The sequence below is a fragment of the Schistocerca americana genome, chromosome 3 (assembly GCF_021461395.2).
Source record: "Schistocerca americana isolate TAMUIC-IGC-003095 chromosome 3, iqSchAmer2.1, whole genome shotgun sequence".
NCBI classification, from domain to species: domain Eukaryota; kingdom Metazoa; phylum Arthropoda; class Insecta; order Orthoptera; family Acrididae; genus Schistocerca; species Schistocerca americana.
Window position 1 is genome coordinate 148539074 of NC_060121.1, and position 13122 is coordinate 148552195.

Below are 13122 nucleotides of genomic sequence, written 5' to 3' on the forward strand. Positions count from 1 at the left end.
TGTACTTTGACAAGTCCAATATCATGAATGTGATAATACGAGTACTAAATAAATAAACAAATAAATATTTATCTCACCATGTTTTGAGTCACAAACATTTCGAAGCTTTGGGTATTAGCTGTGGAGACCGCTAATCCAAGAATAGTCTGCAGCTAAGCATCCACAGAACCAAGTGTGTTGGAGTTTTCAGCTAAACTGCTGATTCCTTATGTTCCAGAGCTTGAGACCTGTGGCCCACACGACATTAAAACTCCTAAAAGTGAGTTGCTGCTATCAGAAATAGACATTAAGGTTCACACATTACATTAAAAACTATATGTAAAATTCCTTTATCGTCCAGCTGGTTGATATTTTAAAACAGAGTCAACACATGGAAAAACTAGTAAAAAAGCTTAGTTTGGTATGATTTGCACTTAGAAGTCTTCCATATAGTGTTAGCTTCAAAAGAAGGATGCTGGCTTACTGCGCATATTTTATACCTTTTATGTTTTGCAAAATTAAATTTCAGGGGAAGGGAGCTAAAGAAAATTTATTCAGCATAAGTGGTCAGCAAGAATATTGTGGGAAGAGGGCCACCAAGAGAGTGGGGTCAGGCAGATGTGAATGGATTCTAATAGAAATTTTGGCTGGGGAGATTGTGCATACAATGGATGCGGTGGACAGGCAGTTCAGAAGTACAGGTGCTTGGTGCAGGTTTCAAATGGCATGGGCGAGAATTGCTGGTTGCAAATTTAGGTAACTATGGTCTAAAAAATACACACAAGGATGTAACTATTAAGCTGCCAGCATCCATTCATTCACACAACCACTGCTGCAGCTACTTCTGTAAAGTATACTACTTATACTAATAGCTATTGGAATTATTTCTAAATTATCAGAATAAATTTTCATTCTGCAGTGGAGTTTGTGCTGATTCGAAAGGTGCTATCAGGTTAAAACTGTGTGCCAGATTGGGACTTGAACCTAGAAACATTGCCTTTAATAAGCAAATGCTCTGCTGACTGAGCTTCTCTGAACTTTGAGAAGTTTTAATGTGCAGGGAGTTTCACTTCTAAATTACTTTTTAATACCTGAACTGAATAGTGACAATATTATGGAAAGGATAGGTCGCTACTCACCATGTAGATGAAATGTTGGGTCGCAGATAGGCACAACAAAAAGGTTGCTACACATTCGAGATTTCAGCCAAAAGGCCTTCTTCTAAAGTAGAAAGCACACACACATTCATGCAAGCACAACTCACACACATGTGACCACTGCCTCTGACCACTGTGGCTGGACAGTGAGCAACTGTGCCTGATGGAAGAAGCAATCCATGGGTGCTGAGGGTACAGGGAGGCTGGGGTGTAGAGGGGGAAGGATAGAACAGTAGTTGTGGGAGGGTAGGGGTAGGGAGCATGCAGAGATGTGGTGAGGGCAGGGAGGGCTGCTGGGTGTAGTCAGGAGGTTTGACAGGTGGGGGGAGGGGGGGGGGGGAGGGGGCCGAAGAGAGAGTAAAAGGAGAGGAGGGGAAAAAGACTACTAGATGTATTGGTAGAATAGAAGGCTATGTACTGCTGGATTGGCAGCTGGGAAGCGGACATGTGGGTAAAGGACAGGTACAAGCAAAATTTGAGGCCAGTGGGGTTGCAGGAATGTCGGCTATACTGCTGGGAAAGTTCCTATCTGAGCAGTTGAGATGGTAGGAAGAATCTAGATGGCATGGGCTGTGAGCAGTAATTTAAGTGAAGCTCGTTGTGTTGCACAGCATGTTCAGCACCTGGGTGGTCCAATGGTCTCTTGACCACAGTTTGTTGGTGGCCATTAATGTGGACAGGTGCACCCATAGGAAGCAGCACAGTGGTTGCAGCTTAGTTTGTAGACCACAAGACTACTTTCACAGGTAGACCTCCCCTTGATGGAATAGGTGATGCCTGTAACCAGACTGGAGTAGGTGGTAGTGGAAGGATGTATGGGACAGTTCTGGCATCTAGGTCTATTGCAGGGATATGAGCCATGAGGCAAGGGGGCAGGGGGGGAGTAGGAATGGCCAAGGGCACTGTGTAGGTTTGGTGGACAGCAGAATACCACTGTGGGAAGGGTGAAAAGGATAGTGGGTAGGATATTCCTCATTTCAGTACAGGATGAGAGGTAACCGAAACCCTGGTGGAGAATGTGATTCAGTAGCTTCAGGTCAGTGAGCCAAGAGGGTAGTGCTCCTTTGTAGGTCGGAGGTGATGGGTGACTGGAGAGACAAGGCATGGAGATACGTTTCTGTATCAGGTTGGAAGGGGGTGGGGAGATTAATTTCAGTCTGTGAAGGCCTCAGTGACACCCTGGGTATATTTGAGAGGGACTGCTCATCATTAGAGATGTGACAGTCACAGGTGGCTAAGCTGCATGGTAGGGACTTCTTGGTATGGAATGGATGGCAGTTGTTGAAGCGGAGGCATTGCTGGTGGTTGGTAGATTTGATGTAGATGGAGGTACTGATGTAGCCATTTTTGACGTGTATGTCAACATCAAGGAGAGTGGCATCTTGGATTGAGAAGGACCAGGTGAAGCAAATGAGAGAGGTGGTCTTGAGGTTCTGGAGGAATGTGGACAGGGTGTCCTCACTCTCCGTCCAGATCATGGAGATGTCAACAATGAATCTGAACCAGGTGAGGCATCTGGGATTCTGATTGGTTAGGAAGGATTTCTCTATGTGGCTCATGAACAGATTGGCATAGGATGGTGTCATGTGGGTGCTTGTTGTCATATCACAGATTTTTTTATAGATGTAACATTCAAAGGTGAAGTAATGGTAGTTGATGATATAGTTGAGCACGGTGACCAGGAGTGAGATTGTAGGTCTGGAATCTTTTGGGCATTGGGAAAGGTAGTGTTCAATAGCAGCAAGGACATGGGTATTAGGGATGTTAGTGAAGAGGAAGATGGCACCAATAGTGATGAGCAGTAGTCATGTGTAAAGAGTTGGCAGAGAAAATAGTTGGTGTCTTTCATATAGGAGAGTAGGTTATGGATAACAGGCTGAAGGTGTAGACCCATGAGAGCAGAGGTTCTATCACTGGGGCATAGTATAGGGCTACAATGGGGCATCCCGGGTGGCTGGGCTTATGGACTTAGGAAGCATGTAGAAGTTAGGAGTGCGGGAAGTGGTAGGGTTGAGGAGAGAGAGAGACTCAGGGAAGAGATTCTGGAAAGGACTAAGGATTTGAGGAGGGACTGGAGATCCTGTTGGATTTCACTGGGGTCACTGTGGCAGGGTTTGTAAGTGGGTAAACCTGACAGCTGGGAGGGAGGGGGGAGTCCTTAAACCAGGTAATACCTGCGGTTCAAAATTACACTTTTGTATAGTATGCTTTTAAAACTTCTCAAAACTCCTCTGTTACACAGCACATGTCACAAGTCAGAATTTTCTCTATTTCCACTGTTCTCCTTGCTCAGTTTTCATTCTATTCTGTTTGCTAAAAATGCTTTCTAAATACTTAAATATGTCGAATCTTTTAAAAGTGACTTCATCAACTGTCAATTGGTTATCATCATTGGGTGCCTAGCTTGCAACCATGTACTAAGTTTGCTCTTTGTTAATTTGTAATCCTTTCCTTGCAATATTTCTGTAAGAACTTGTCATGTGCTGCAAGTCTTCTTTGCTATCACTTATTAGAACAACATTGTTCACATATGCAAGTGGATTTATTGCATTATTACCAGTCTTACTAAAGCTAGGTCTAATATTTTTGTTCTTTGGGTGTCTTTTCTAAAATTAAATTTAAAAGTATTGGAGTAGATTATAACAACATAATAAATTTTTTAATTCAGTCAATAGTTAGATAAATACTGAAAATCATATTTCTGCTGTCCCTGCAAGCTGTTAGATAGACATCCTGCAATTGAGACCATGCTTCACAAACCAAATTAGTCATTTAGTAATATGGACAGTACAGCAGAGCACGGCAGTTTGAGTCATTTTGGTGTGAGTTTTAATATGTGCTATTACTAAGTGCATCCTCTACATGAATCAGAATGATAATGTTACCAAATGTCATATTTCAATCTGATGTGTTTTTCATTCATTAAAAAAGGTCTGATGCAAAGAATGCATAATATGTGCTGCACAGTTTGCCAATGATGGGCTTAAAAATTAATATTTTTTTATTATTATTGCAGTTTAATACATTAGTGTCATTTTTCATGTGCTAGTTTTGAAGTCTCCTATCTTTCCAGTCATTACATTTGGCCATATCTCTTCTGACTGTGGTTTTCATGCATCTTCTTCTTCATCATCTTCTGTCAGTGGGAATCCATTCCATCATCATCTTATGCCCACTGTCCTTAGCCAAATGGTATACACGCCTATCCCATCTCGATCATTTTGCTTTGATTGTATCCAGCACAATTGTGCCCAGGTTCTTTCTCTTACACATGTCTTCATTTTTAATTTTATTCTGTAGTGTCAACCTTCAGCAACAACTCCAGAATCCCATCTCCATTGACAATAAATTCCTCCTAATTATTTCCCATGTTTCTACTCTGTACATTGCTACACATTCTACAATAATTTTAACTATCATAATCTTCATTTCTGATCTAATATGTTTGCCCCATAAAACTCCATTCACTTGTGGGGTGTTTGTCTACTTGGGGCAATGTGGTTCTTAATTTTACTTTTACTGGAACCAAAATATTTTTAAGAGTGAATGTTTGAGTGTATATTTCTGCATATATCTGGAAGACCTGGTTCAGTATGTACTAGACTTATTAGATATAGTATATATTATCCAGACAAAAATACCAGCACTGTGAGGATAAGACTATCATGCAATACTGAGGCATGGTGGTGACATTACAAAGAGGAAAATGACTGATATTAATCCACAGTTTTAGGGGTCACTAGGCACACAGATAACATGCCTGAAGTCACTCATCTCGAATTGAGATAACTGCAACTCTGTATGAACAACGTGGAAATTTTTAAAAACAACAGAATTCTCTGCAGTCTTCAATAAGGAACTGAAATGTAATATATTGTTTTTCCATGCTGTTATTTTATAAGAAACTGTTCATCTTTTATATACATACACAAACCTTCAGTTATATATGGATTTTGGAGGGGAAGAGAGAGAGAGAAGGAGGAAGGGTGGGAGAGGGCAGGAGGGAGCCTACTGCACTCATTCTTCTCAATTCCTCTAAAGCTAATGACATACTAAACATTTTTTTTGTTTTGTTTAGATGTTAAATGATTTTTGCTGCATCAGGTATATAACTATCTGATCCAGATGGGAGGTTCCACACTGGACTGCAAGTGTTGCATTGTGAAGATACTGCTCGCAACCATCACTGTGGAATGGGCCAAAGCCTATCCCTTTTTTTTTTAGCTCAGATTGACATTGCTGCCACACTTAAGACTGCATCACACAGGGCTATTTTTGTCACTGCTGCTTGAATAGCAGTAAGTAATAACTTATTAAAAAACTAGTGATGACTCTTCAATTCTAGTGCCAGAATGTGGTGCTCATGTTAGCTAGTTGCTGATACATAGCACTGTTGTCACCTCGTCTGATAGCTCCGTCGCTAGTTATGCTGTTGTGATCACATGAGGCATTCAACTGTTTTTGGTTTATTCACTGGTTTTGTTTTGTTTATGTTTCTTTGTTGCCATCATGGAAAATGTGGAAGGAAGTATGTGCAAGTAGTCAGGCAAGGACATGTTGAAATTTTTGGATGTTTATTGGAAATATGAAGGACTGTGGGGCACTAATAACAATAACTATGTGAAGAAGAATGCACAGCAAAAGAGCTGTAGAAAGTTACTTGCAGAAGTGGATGAAACTGGAGAAAAATGTGTGGCAAAATAGTTGTAGAAAGTTACTTCTGGAACTGAATGAAACTGGATTGAACATTCCCTCTGAAGAACATCTGAAAGGAAAAATTAATAATATTAAGATGAACGCATACAGAAATGAATTAAACAAAGTGAAGAAATTCTTGAAATGTGGAAGTTGAAGGCATCTATGAACTGTAGTTACTTTGGTTCAGTGAGGCAGATTCTTTTTTGAGGAATTTCATGAGGTTTGTCAATCTAGCTCAAATATGGTAACTTCTGCATTATACAAATAATTATATATTATAGATGACACACTTTTAATTGCCCGATTGCAACTACAAACTGATTGTCACATGAGGGAACCAGTCGGAACACTTTGAGTAGACTGCTTTCCTTGCCCCATTTCTATTAATGTCAGTGATGTCACAGTTGTGGAATTATTAATTGCCTGGCCTTACAACAGGCTTATTTTAATTTCATTCTTTGCTACAAACAAGTGTCACTTTTGAAGATGACCATTAGTACAATGCCCATTCACAAAACCATCTTGCTTACACGTGTAGCTTTTACTATGGCAGTTGATTGGTAAGAGGTGCATGTGCCTGTAAGTTGTCAGGCTTGTGGTGGAGGGTACCCTGTACCACTAATACTCTTTCCCTTTCCTGTTCCACTTGTAAACAGAGGGAGGGAAAAATGACTGTCTGTATGCCTCCATATGAGCCCTAATTTCTCATATCTTACCTTCATGGTACTTATGTGTGATATATGTTGGCAGCAGTATACCATAATTGTTCTGCAGTCAGCTTCAAATATTGGTTCTCTAAATTTTCCCAATAGTGTTCCTTGAAAAGAACATCTCCTTTCCTCTAGGGATTCTCATTTGAGTTCTCACAGCATCTCTGTGACACTTGCATATTGTTTGAACCTAACAGTAACAAGTGTAACCAAGTGCTTCTGAATTTCTTTGATGTCTTCCTTCAATCTGTCCTGGTGTGGATCCCAAACACTTGAACAGCACTCAACAATGGGTCGCACTAGTGTTCTATATGTGGTCTCCTTTACAGATAAACCACACTTCCCTAAAATTCTCCCAATAAACTGAAGTTGATCATTTGCCATCTTTACCACAGTTCTCACATGCTCGTTCCATTTCATATTGCTTCGCAGCATTGCACCCGGATATTGAAACAATGTGACTGTGTCAAGCAGAACACTACTAATGCTGTATCCGAACATTACGGGTTTGTTTTTCCTACTCATCTCCATTAATTTACATTTTTCTGCATTCAGACGTGCTCCATTCATCACACTAACTAGAAATTTTGTCTAAGTCATCTTGTGTCCTCCTACAGTCACTCAACTTCAACACCTTACTGTACACCATAGCATCATCAGCAAACACAGATTGCTACCCACCTTGTACCACTAAATTATTTATGTACATAGAGACCAACAGCATTCCTAACACATTTCCATGGGCTTCTCCTGATGATCTCCTTGTCTCTGGTGAACACTTGCCATTGAGGACTACATACAGGGTTCTATAACTTAAAAAGTCTGTGAGCCACTCACATGTCTGTGAACCTACCCCATATGCTTACAATAGGGCACCAAGTCAAATGCTTTTCAGGAGTCTAGAAATATGGAATCTGCTTGTTGCTCTTCATCCATAATTCACAGTATATCATTTGAGAAAAGGGCAAGCTGAATTTAAAATGAGCAATGCTTTCTAAAACCATGCTGATTCATGAATATAAGCATATTGCTCTCAAGAAAATTTATTATATTCAAACTGAAAATATGTCAAAGGTTTCTGCAGCAAACAGAAATTATGGATATTGGCCTGTAATTTTGCAGGTCCATTCTTTTATCCTTCTTAAATACAGGAGTCATCTGTGCTTTTTTTCAGTCACTTCAGACTTTACACTTGATGAGTGAGCAAGCTAGGTAAGGAGCCAATGTGATAGGGCACTCTTTGTAAAAGTGAATTGGAATTCCATCCAGAACTGGTGACTTATTTGCTTTCAACTCTTTCGGTTATTACTATGTTGTCAATATGGGAGTCTGTTCTATGGTCAAATGATGGTATGTTTGTATGATTCTCCTGCATGTGAACAATTTCTTGAATGTCAAATTTTAAACTTCAGCTTTTGTTTTGCTATCTTCAACTGTCACACCAGACTGGTCAACAAGTGACAGGACCTGCTTAGTGATTTTACAAAGGACCAGAATTTTTTCAGATTCTCTGCCATATCTTTTGCTAAGGTATGGTGGTGGTAGTCATATGCTTCACACATAGATCTCTTCATAGATGCATGAATCGATTAACATTTCCTCTATTGCATCCCCTCACCACACAGCAGCCATGTTATTTTTCTTCTGTGCCCTGCACACTCCCCTGGAATTAGCCAACTAAAAGTGCAGCACCTATATTTTATATATCTCAGGTACTTTTTTGCATATTATTATTGACAAGACAATGTTCCATATTTCATTAAATATAAACTAACAATGGTGTTAACAATTTTGCCCTGAATTCAGTTGCTATGGCACAGATAATGCAGTTGTGAAAGCCATAGCATAACTTTTCCTCACTGAGTATGCATCGTGGAATAGTGGTGAGATAAATATCCTGCAACAGTCCAAGTAATTGATGAACATTAGTTTATCAACTCATGCTTTCCCCAAGCATTTCTGTTGTCTCAGCTTTCAGATCAATTGGGCTTTGAAAGGTATGAAATCGTGAATCCAGGATTCTGAACCCATTTTCACTGACTCGTAATTAAAAATTTGTTCTTCCAATGAAAATTTCATGAGGTTGTATGGCTTTAGTAAATTTGTTTGAAGCGGAAAAGTATCATATCCCTCACAAAGTCTATCATCAGGCCAATTGAACTAATACTTCTCAAGTGCAATATTCAACTTAAGACATTTGGAATATGGTGCTGTTGGAAACTCTTTCATCACTTCCAATATCTGTGTGTCTCAAGCAGTACTCAGCATTGACCACTGCAAACAGCACAATGCTGTAAAAGCCTTCATAATTGTAAAATGTTGAAGTGCTAATCCTGAGACACATTATGGCAGTTGTACTTCCCATCTAAAACACCACAGTAGTTAGAAAAATTCCATTTTGTTCCAAATGACCTTTGGATGGTTTGCCATTCTTCAGCTGTGTCAGGAACCTGGAACAAATAGAAGATAATACTTGAGCTATTCATCATCCTGTTTGTTCATCTTGCATACCTACACATACAATTTACAACAATGATGTAATATTTCACTCAACTACAAATTATTTATGGTGATGTTTTTAACTGGCACAAGGTACCATATACTTTAATCCTACTTCTTTCTCAACTGATTACTAACATTTTGATTGATAATTGTAAATGTGCTTCTATACTACTACGTTGTTATCTAGGACGATGTGTGTGTGATCACGATGCCAGCAGAGATGAAGATCCTGCCAATTAGATTCCCCTACCTGCTACTGTCTCATCATTGAAAGATTGTGGTTCAAATTTCTGAGTTGGCTTCTTCTTCAACAGTGAACAGTGAGCTCCACCAATGCTGTTTCTCCACATGAATATACACACACAGCTCCATCTTCCTTTACTCATTTGTCATCACCATGCAGTCCATTCAGTGGTTGCCCATTACCTGTCCCCACTTGGCACCCTGTCCCCTCTGGTCATTATGAAGTTGACCAGGGGAATACTGGTGAGAGTACTGTTCTCAATGTAGGTGAACACACACAATCCAGTCAAACAGCTACACTATCCAACAGGTGATTCTGAACATTTTATTTATACCTGTTATTCATTTCTTAATATAGATCATAACATTTTTTAAACTTATAAAAATGTAAATAACAGCAAGAAAGTTTTGTATTCAAATGTATGTCTTCACTTCACATAGACTAATATAACTAGAATAAATAAGGTAAACAACTTGATAAATAGTACCAAGGTAGATACTCTGTTGTGAGAAGCTTTGAATAAATGCTGCAAGGATTTCAGGCTATCACCACTTGCCCAGTAATGCAAGGGGATTTCTAGTTTGGTCCAATATGGAATCACACTTCTCATCAGTGCATCTTTTTTCAAAAGTTGGTGTGTAACCAAATCAAGTAATTCATCAAATTTTCCTTGAGTCCTTGAGTTAAGCCCTAAATATTTCTGCAGGCAAGTGGATCCTCCGAAGCTAGTTCTTTTTTTTTCAAAAAAAGGCGAAAACAACCACCTTTTACTGTCAACTAATCTAGTCGAGAAACCATCATTTATTTTTTGTTTTCTTTTCTTTTTTTGACGTCCTTGTATTTAACTTAACAAATGTCTACCCAACTCAGCATGAGCCTTATCTTATGAATCAATCATTTCAAAACTATATGAATGGGTTTGTTTGACATTAAAAATAAGGAATGAGGTTTGTAAGACACTCCATTAGCTGTTACCCACTCCTACAAAACAACAGCTCAGTGTAACTATCTAGCAGTTGCTGTAGGGTTATGTTTAACTTCATAACCCACAGTTCTGTAAATAATATTATGAGAAGGAAAGTTGCTACTCACCACACAGCAGAGATGCTGAGTCGTAGATAGGCAATGCAAAAAGGGTCTCACAGTTATAGCTTTTGTCCGTTAAGGCCTTCGTCAAGATTAGACAGACATACGTGCATGCACGCGCGTGTGCTCCCCTCCCCCCCCCCCCCCCCCCTCCACACACACACACACACACACACACACACACACACACACACACAAATGACTGCATATGTGCACTGTAAATGTTCATTGCAAATTTTTGACATCTTCGGAAGTGTCATTTTTGACTTTGTTATGTTGTTTTGAAAATGGGTCTTGGCATGAAACTAGTCATCGAATGAATAAAAACTCAAAAATCTGCAACTTGGACTGGTTTTTTGTTCTATTGATTAATAGATTTTTACCTGTTAAGCAACATAAAAATAAAAATTATAAAGAGAAAGTCAAGATTTAGGTGTCCAATGTCACCATGGCAGAAGGTGACGGTTTGCGTAAGGTTTGTCTACACGGGCCATTTTGCTGAACTAAACAAAACAAATATGGAGGCGCTACTTGCTGGCAGCAACAGGGAAATATTACATGACTCCTTCAATAGCCTGTTGAAACATTCTTCCCGAGAAACCTTGACATGACGCTCACATGACATGAGTGTCAATGACGTTATGTTGGCAGATTGTATGAATGCCACCATTTGAACTACAGAGGAGAATCTTTTGACATTACGGATGTGATGGTGATGTTCCATCAAGTATGAATCCAGCTTTGCGCTTGGAGAAATTAAGCATGATGTTAAACACTATATTGTAACGAGCAGTGGTCCACCAGTGCATTCAAAAGCCCACACATTACATCCACATAAACGAAAGTTGGCTAAACAAGAATTACAGTTCATAATGACCATTTGGCCATCTAAATATCAGTGGGTTAATCCACTACACATGGTAGAAAATCCAGATGGTCAGTGACATGTTTGTGGAGACTATCAACTTCTTAATGACCAGACCCTTCCTGACCACTGTCTAGTTCCTCATATAAATGATGTAAATTCCATCCTTGTGAGCAAGTAAATACAGAGTGTGTCACAAAAGATGCCTGGCGGGGGTCCATGGGTTGCAAGGCTAGGCCACTGGCCACTGTCACCGCATCCACTGGTTGTTACTGTGCCTCACTCTCTGACACTAATCTTCTGGTAGTCAGCTGCATGCATGCTTCACCGGAGCTAAGCATAAACAATGTTGCACTGCCATCTGATTAATTTAAGCTTACCTTTATTTACAGTAGGTGCTCAAAATGATGTCCCTCTTTGGTAAGAGCAGCTCGACATCTCCAGAACACAGTAGCAAATACTCGTTGAATTTTGGCTGCCAAAATCTCAGAAATGACTAGCTGAACTCTGTCTTCCATGTCTGCAAGAGCGTGGGGATTAGTGGCACACACCTTGTCTTTTAACATTCCTCAAAAATAAAAATTACATGGATTTAGAATTGGAGAACAAGGAAGCCAGTCAATTATCCTATCATCAAAAACATTTCGTGTTGCTGTCACAGAAGCATTGGCAATGTGTGGTCTTGCATTGTTGGCATGAAATAACCATACATTTTTTCATTAGATGTTATATCTTGAAAGAAAAGATGCAGTATATTTTTCACATACCTATCAGAGTGTATTGTTTCATGGAAAAAGATTGCTCCAGTAACTCATCTTGCACTAATTGCACATCACACTCCTGTTTTCACATCATGCAGAGGTTACTGATGTAATTCACGAAGATTTTAGGAGCTCCAACGTTGATTGTTATGAGAATTTATGTACCCTGATGAATGTGGCCATGTTTCATCAGATAATCAACTTCCCCATCATGCACAGGCTGTAACAGCCAGTTGCAATAACAACATCGAGCAGCTGTATCTGGGTTCCTCAGTTGATGCACTACTGTTATTTTGTATGGTTTCAATTTAAGTTTGTGCACAGCTCTGTGAGCAGATGCTCTTGACACACCAGTCTGAATTGTGAAACAGCGCAGAGATTTTTATCAGATTTCTTTCCAAGGCCTCCCCTATCTCATCTAATTTATTTTTGGTTAAAACACTAGGTTCTCTAGGCCTTCATTTGTGTAACACAGATCCAATCTCTTGAAATTTCTTCACAAAGCTGTGTATCATCATATCATTGGAAACACGCACGCTGTGAAACTTTCATATGAATTCAAGCTGATATTCCACATACGATTCTGTTTTTGTGTAGTTCAACACAAGAAACACTCATTGATCATTCATGTATACCATACAGAATGTAAATTCAGCTGAATGTAAATTCTGCAGAAACCTCAAAACAAAATACCTGTACACTCAGCCATGCAGTAGAGAAGACACATGCACAGTTTTTCGGTCTGAGACTGCGCCCAGCGACATACAGGCAGGGAAAGCCCCGGACTCGTCGCATTTGCAGCAATGATGCCTAGCAACAATATTTGAAGTGATCAAACTAGACAAAAAAACCTCAAAAAAACTCCAGTACACTCAGTCACACAGTGCAGGGAGCATGCACAAAGCATTGGTGTCCAAGAACTACGTATAGCAACAACCGGCAGATGGAGTGGCAACAGCTGGCAAATGAGCCACGCATCCTGCGGACCCCTCCTCGGCATCTTTCGTGAGACACCCTGTGTTTTCTAACATCAGTCTTATAAAGACATATTACCAAATCCCACTAGCTGAAAGTGATAAGGAAAATAGTGCTGTGATCACACCTTTTCGACTTTATGAAT